This window comes from Eriocheir sinensis, chromosome 6, assembly GCF_024679095.1.
Source record: "Eriocheir sinensis breed Jianghai 21 chromosome 6, ASM2467909v1, whole genome shotgun sequence".
In the NCBI taxonomy this organism is placed as follows: Eukaryota; Metazoa; Arthropoda; class Malacostraca; order Decapoda; family Varunidae; genus Eriocheir; species Eriocheir sinensis.
In genome coordinates, this window is record NC_066514.1 from 10736681 (window position 1) to 10744273 (window position 7593).

Sequence of the window (7593 nt, forward strand, 5' to 3'; positions counted from 1 at the left end):
CAGTGTACGAGGCTGTGCGCCACTTCCTGGAGGGCCGTGAGTTCCACGTTCTCACCGACCACAAACCGTTGACGCACGCCATGACGCAATCGGGGGACAACTTCACTCCCCGTGTGTGTCGACAGCTCGCATTCGTATCGAAGTTCACCACCGACATCAGACACATCCGTGGGATGGAGAACCCCGTTGCGGACGCCCTTTCCCGCGGCAACATCCCCCCCCCCCCCCGGAACGTGGCCACAGTTGCCTGCCCACCACCATTAGACTACGCAGCGATAGCAGCGGCGCAGGAGAACTACCAGGAGCTACAGGGGCTACTAGAGGGGCCCACGGCGCTTCAGCTTGTCCGGCGTCACATCCCTGAATCCCCCTCGCAGCTATGGTGTGATGTGTCCTGTGGCCCGGCGCGCCCATAATCCCTCGCCAGTACTGCCGGCACATCTTTACACATTACCACTCCCTCAACCACCCCGGGATCCTGGGTACCCATCGCATCATCAGCAGACGGGCGGTGTGGGAAGGAATGAGGAAGGACATAGGGGAGTGGACGCGCACCTGCCTCTCCTGTCAGGCTGCCAAAGTCCACCGCCACACCTGCACCCCGCTGCAGCCCATACCTACGACCACAGACCGCTTCCACACCATCCACGTCGACCTGGTAGGCCCGCTGCCACCTTCCCGGGGCCACATGTATCTCCTCACCTGCGTAGATAGAACCACACGCTGGGGGGCCGCCATCTCCATGCCGGACAGCACGGCGGAGTGTACGGCCGCCCACTTCCTCTCGGGCTGGGTTGCGCAGCTTGGGGCTCCAGTCACCGTCATTTCCGACCAGGGCGCGCAATTCGAGTCCCACGCCTGGCATGAGCTATTGGCCTTCCTCGGAACGACACGTCAGCGCACTACTGCCTACCACCCACAGTCCAACGGGATGGTGGAACGCTTCCATCGACGCCTGAAGGAAGCTATCCGCGCCCTGCCACACCCCACCAATTGGACTGACGCCCTTCCTATAATCCTGCTCACCCTACGTGCCACCGAGAAAGAGGACATCCATCACACGCCGGCGGAACTTGTGTACGGGGAAGACTTGCGGCTGCCGTGTCAGTTCGTCCTCCCGGGGCATGGAGGCCACTCCCTATCGTTTCTCCTCGCGCTCCGGCACGCGATAGCACACCTCCAGCCCACCCCTCCACGTCCAGCCCCCTCCCGTCCCACTCACTTCCTGGCTGAGCTCTGGACGGCGACGTCAGTCTTCCTGAGGACGGGGGCATACACCGGTCCGCTACAGCCGCCCTATACAGGTCCATATCGAGTCTTGGCCCGTGGGGACAAACACGTCACGCTCGACGTGGGGGGCCGCTGCTACGTCGCTTCGTGGGACAGAGTGAAGGCCGCCCACCTCCCACCTAGCCATCGTCCTCATCCCCAACACCAGAACCAGCCTCCTGCCGCCCACGGACCCGGGCTTGCTGCGCCCCCCGAGCCGCCTCTGCGTCTTCCACACCCTCGCGACGTTGTATTAGCCTCCCCACCACGTCCGGAAGCTGCCGCCCTTCCCCCGGAGCCCCAGGAGGAAGCGTACCCCTCGATGTCCCAGCAGGGCGGGCACAGTGCCAGCGACCAATCCACGGTGCCTCTCCTGTCCTCCACCTCTGCCACCTCCGCCGGCGACCCTCCCTTGCCCTTTCTCTCCCCACCGCTCCCCCCAGCTCCCAACCATGACCTCCATTCCCTCCCCCTACCTCAGACACTCCCCCCTCCTGAACAAGATACCACACCCCTCCCTCCACCTTCTCTGAACCTTGCCACCTCCGCCGGCGAACCTCCCTTGCCCCTTCTACCCCCACCGCTCCCCCCAGCTCCCAACCATGAACTCCATTCCCTCCCTCCATCTCAGCCCCCACCCATTCCCGTCTCCCCTTCCGTGTCTTTCTCTCCCACAGAACAGGCTACCTCCCAGGGGCGCCTGTCTCCAGTACCAACTCCAGCCGGCCTTTCTCGGCGAGGACGAGGAGGAGGAGGATCACGTCCGGCTGGAGGGTGTCACAACCCGTTCAGGCAGGACGGTGCACCGCCCGGAGTATTTCCAAGCCTCCTAACGGCTACCTGCTGTGGGCGGGGGGGGGAGGGGAGTATTGTAGCGTCCTCGCAGCAGCACATCTGCTTCTCCACCCCCACACATCTGCTGCACCGCCCTACAAAACTAATCTCCAGAAAAAGACTGAAGGACCCCGCCCCCAGCACACCTGCGGGCGGTGATAATCCTCTACAGCTGCTGCCAGTTCGGAGACTCGCTAATCCTACCCCGAGGCCTGCGAGGTCAAGTAAAGAACCACCAGTCTCCCTACAACTTCCACACACATTACACCGGACTCCCTCTCGTGCATCCACGCGCCGTCGCCGCCTCTGACCGCGTACACTAGTGTATATAAATAAACCTAAGACTGTTTGACTGTGCTTTCCATCTGTGTCCCGGCTAAGAACACTACAGCGGTTTTTGTTGTTGTTGTTGTTGTTGCCCTTGAGCCGTGTCCTTTGATATAACAAAAAATATCACCGTGGGATATTTTTTTCTAAAATCTGCCCTATTCGTTTGTCGTAAAGCATTATTTTGCGTAAACGTGTTGCTCAGATTTTTGTGCCACATATTAGAGCCGAAACGGAGCAATTAAACGATAGCAGCGAGTGGAATATAGAAAAAGTAAGCAAGTTTGACTTCTCTGCGAGCTATTTTCCGGCTGCGAGTTGATTCCTGCAACACCGACATGGTAGTAAAAGTTGTGGCTCATACTGCCCCCTGAAAATCGTTATTGATTCTCTTAGACGGTTTCCTCTGGAGTCCGGGTTGCATATTAAACTGGATAAATTCAGATTCAACACGGACATAAGCAAAAGTTGGTTTACTAACAGAGTGGTGGAAGAGTGGAATAGGCTTAGCAGTCACGTGGCGAGTGCCAATACAATTGTCACATTCAAAAATAGATTAGATAAATTCATGGACAGCAATATTAGGTGGGGTTAGATACACAACAGCTTAGGTTCTAAGGAGCTGCCTTGTACAGGCCTACCGGCCTCTTGCAGACTCCTACGTTCTTATGTTCTTATGTTCTTATATTTACGAAAGGTTGTTAGGATTTTGTAGCGCGGAGCCTAGCCCCACCCCGTGCAGTGACGTCATGCTTTGATATCTCCTGATTGGCTGCTGCCTCCCTCCTTCCCCTCTCTCACCCCCACCCTGCCTCTGCCTCGCTCTCTCTCTTGCTCTCTCCTTCCCCCCTCCCGCTTATATTGTCCTTTGTGTTTTTATTTTTTTTCTATTATTCAACAAGTAGCTCCTCTTCGTCTTTTTTTTCCCTATGACCCCCCCCCTCCCTCTCTCTCTCTCTCTCTCTCTCTCTCTCTCTCTCTCTCTCTCTCTCTCTCTCTCTCTTCCAGAAAGCGTTTGATAAAGTCCCACATCATAAAATACTTTATAAATTAAAGCAAATAGGCATTGACGGTCAAGTAAACCAATGGATCGCGAATTGGTTGAGCAACAGACAACAAAAAGTTGTGATTGACGGATTTAACTCAGAGTGGGCGCCGGTCACTAGTGGCGTCCCTCAGGGCTCGGTTCTTGGCCCAGTGCTCTTCATTATTTACATCAACGACGTGGATGTTGGACTCAATAATCGCATTAGTAAATTTGCAGACGACACAAAGATTGGTAACTCGGTTCTCACTGACGAAGACAGGCAAAGCCTCCAAGAGGATTTGCACAAAATTTCAGCTTGGTCGGATAAATGGGAGATGCCTTTTAACGTAGACAAGTGCCAGGTCCTTCAAGCTGGAACAAAAAATATGTTCGATTACGAAATACGCGGCGTTAAACTCACAAGTGTTCAATGCGTTAAGGACCTGGGGATTAAAATCGCGTCAAACCTCAAATTATCACATCAATGCATCGATGCAGCAAATGAAGCGAACAGAATGTTGGGCTTCATTAAAATAAACTTTTTATTTAAAAATAAAGATGTAATACTTCCGCTCTACAATAGTTTAGTCAGACCCCACTTGGAATATGCGGTACAGTTTTGGTCTCCCCACCATGCAAAGGACATTGCTAAACTAGAAGGTGTTCAGCGTCGAGCAACAAAAATGATCCCTTCCTTGCGCAACAAATCCTACGAAGAAAGGCTTTCCACCCTTAACATGTTCTCTCTTGAGAAACGTCGCCTCCGAGGAAAACTGATCGAATGTTTTAAAATACTTAATGGTTTCACGAATGTAGACAGAACAAAATTGTTTATGATCGATGACACTTTGCGAACGAGGAACAATGGCACAAAACTCAAAAGTAGTTGAATATAATTTGAATAGAAGGAAAAGTGCCGGGAAGATGGAACGAGAGTAGGGTGACTGTTGCACAGAGGGGGCAAATCTTGAGTAGGAAAAAGTTCAAGAACTACCGTCCGATAGCAGTTACAGACACTATAGGAAAGATTTTTAGTGGACTACTTAGTGATAAGCTGAGCAAATTTTGCAAAAGAAACAGGATAATGGATGCGGAACAAAATGGGTTTCGGAAAGATAGAAGGGGTGAGGATGAGGCTACTGCTACTGGTAACATGTACCTAACCCAGTACAACCAGCCGCATGGTCGGGTAGTCAGCGACTAAACCGGCAACCTCACTGGTTTTGTTTTGGACCAGCGAGGAGGGTGTGCTGGACCCCCAGGTGGATTAAAAACGGGACCATTCTAAGGGCAGATGAACTCATATATATTAGAGTCAATGGCCATCCAGTCTAGCTATGAGTGAAATAGCGGGTGGTAAACCTCATAACCCCCTGTTGCCTTGTAGTGATTGCCTTTTTCGTTCAGGCAAAGGCTAGGACCATCACTTATAATAGGTGGTTGGGTGCGGAAGGGCATGCACCCGGAAAATCTTGCCCCCAAAACTGAAAATGAATGGCTCGACTTATGAGCCATAAATCGTTCAACCACTCATGAAGAGTAAAAACAAACGTTAAACGAAATGATGATCATGATGAGAAGAGGTGAGGATAAAATGTTTGTGAATTCAGAGTTTGATAAAATGAAAGGAACGGGTGGGAAGGTGTATATACCTTACTTTCCTTGACATATAAATGTCTTATGATGGAGTAAATAGAGGTTTCATTAAGCCGAGTGTTGACTAAGGTAGGAGTGGGCGAGAAGGCAGTAGGGATACTAAATAGTATGTACGAGAACACTCGGGCACTTTATAACCTCGGGGATTTTGAGACGGAATGGGTCAATAGCCGTAGAAGGGTTGGGCAAGGATGTATGCTGTCCCCACTACTGTTTGGACAGTACACTGAAGAGCTAGCTGAAAGGATAAGGAAGACAGGATATGGGATAAGGGTGGAGAGTGACATACTAGGATGTCTCTTGTATGCAGATGACATAGTTATTATGAGTGAGGATAGTGAGGAACTGTAGCACATGTTGAATGCGGTAGCGGATTATGGGAGGAATTTCAATATGAAGCTTAGTATTGAGAAAAGCCAGGTATTAGCGGTTAATGCATAAGCAACGGATGAGGGAAAGACCTGGGCGCTAGGAGAGATAGGCATAGGACACGCAAGCTCATACAAATACCTGGGAATAATAGTAGATGAGAATGAAACATATAGGACAAAGCAAGACAGAATTTCTAGGGCTAACCAGTGGGTAGGAATGTTAGGAATTGTGGCTTGGTGTAGAGCAAACTGATATGAGGTAATTAGGGGGATATGGAAGGGCATGGCAGTACCAGGCCTCATGTATGGTTTAGAAGGCATGGGGTGAAAAGCCAAAGTGCTAGCTAAACTAGAGGTAGTACAAAATAGAGTGGGCAGGCTGGCGCTAGGTGCCAACAAGTATGCAGCAGTAGATGCAGTTCGAGGAGAGGTAGGATGGATCACCTTTGAGGAAAGAATAGGAAAAGCAGTATTATGGTACAAAGTATGCCTAAGAAAGATGAATGAGAACAGGTGGGCTGGAAGGATTTATGAGTGGACAAGTCAAGGGACGAAGTGAAATAAAACTTGCATACAGTGGGAGAAGACATATGGGTTGGAGGGTTTCACTTTTTCTTTGATAATGATATGGTTGGATGAAAAGGAAGTGAAGCACAAATTAAATGATAGTATTCAGAAGAAGGGCAAGGAAGCTTGGAGTCAGAGGGTGTGGGAGAAGAGCTCACTAGAGTGGTATAAGTGGGAGACCAAACCCAAGTGTGAGGCTTTCTATGATGGTAGCCTGGGGAGTGTTATTCTTCAAGGCCAGGAACAAATCCTTAGAGGAAAATAGTGGGACATATAGGTGGGTCAATGGGGGAAGCAAGGTATGCGTTATGTGTGTTGACGAGACAATAGAACATATTCTACTTGAGTGTCCTAAGTATGAAAGGGAAACATGGAAACATGGAAACACGGACTAGCAGGCAGCAGAAAGCCTGTTGGCTCATTACTAGGCTGCCTGCTTTCAGTGATCTAATCAATCCGTTTGTCATAGGAGTAGCTTGCAGGGAAGGATTAGAACACTTGTGCACTTGGTTGGACTTGGCTTCGCGCGCAATCTGCTTTTCATTGTCGCGTTTACGCTGGCGAATGAGAGTTCTGCAAGCTCTGAGGCTTTGATGGTACTGTTCGCGAGCCTCGTCAGTGCTGTTTTCCTTTAGCAAGTTGTATTTTCTCTTCTTTAAATTAATCGCCTGTCGAACTTGGGTAGTCACCCATGGTGGGGTTATGGCATTATTTGTTCTCCTAGTCTTCATGGGAACAGTTATTCTCTCTATCTCTAGGAGTTTGTTCTTGAAACCATTCCACGCGCCGCCCACGGGAGTGAGGTTCATTGGTTCCCAAGTTGTCTGGGTTGAGGATAGTAGAAATAATGACACAGGAGATAGGAACAGAAACATGGGACAGAATGCTAGAGGGAAACGTAAAAAGAGCGATGGTATTTTTGCTAGGTCTAAGTATTTTCCAGACAGGGACCAGTAGGTCTATACTATCTATTTTTGGAATTTATTACTATATTTACTATTTCTAAGATGCAAAATGTCAAATGGACAGAGGCAGAATACAAAAAAAAAAAAAAAAAAAAACATACAGAAAAGGAGGGAAAAATGTAATTGTGCGAACGTGTGAATTACTACTACTACTACTACTACTACTACTACTACTACTACTATCATTATCAAAAGGGAAGCCAAGGAAAACAATTCCTGGAATATGTCCGCTTTAATGTACACTACCGTGGGATTTGGCGTTGCCCACGTTGTGGAGTACATTATGTGCCAGGTTTCTCCGCCATTTTGCCCTAGGTTGCGACAGACTATCTGGTCGCCGTCCCTTACCAAGAGGCGCTCCTCCCCTTGGTTTTCCTGGCCCTCTCCTGGCAATGGAAGTGGGCTGGCAGGGAATTTCCCCCCTTCCCTTACCCTTCGCCATGATGCTGCCACCTAAATTATATGTAAGAGGGTGTTCAGATGGTTAGCATTGCTTACATTTTCAACTCGCCTCGTCGCTTTAGCTAGGGCTGCAACAGTACCCTTGTTGCCGTAGTTCTTGAATGCTTTGTCTATA